At 56.7% G+C, this 305-nt stretch overlaps 1 protein-coding gene across 7 annotated transcripts in view; it reads left to right on the forward strand.

Moving 5' to 3' along the window:
• The window catches only part of LOC107266162 (helicase sen1), a 12,244-nt gene that overhangs the window by 7,113 nt on the left and 4,826 nt on the right, over positions 1-305 (forward strand). The window lies entirely within an intron of this gene.

Here is a 305-nt window from a genome sequence, read left to right on the forward strand (position 1 = left end):
TAGTCGCGTAGAACTTAGTCACAATCTCGCTGCTGCAGCTCAGGGTGTCCAGTGGCCTCTGGCGATGATGAAGTTCCGGTCCAGTCGTGGACGATAGCGGCTGGGATCCTGATGTTTTCGGTAGTCCTGCTGAAACTGTCTTTCGTCTCAGCTCAGGTACGGCCCCTCCGGTCTGGGGGCCGTTGATCCTTCCGCACGAGAATTCCCGTGGAACTCGGGACTTTCTCGTCTTCGGTACTAGCCGATACAAGTCTGGCTAGACATACCGGCGATACGTAGCGAGAGGTGAGGTGTAGTCCATGGCG

This window comes from Cephus cinctus, unplaced genomic scaffold, assembly GCF_000341935.2.
Source record: "Cephus cinctus unplaced genomic scaffold, Ccin1 Ccin1_scaffold0299, whole genome shotgun sequence".
Classification (NCBI taxonomy): domain Eukaryota; kingdom Metazoa; phylum Arthropoda; class Insecta; order Hymenoptera; family Cephidae; genus Cephus; species Cephus cinctus.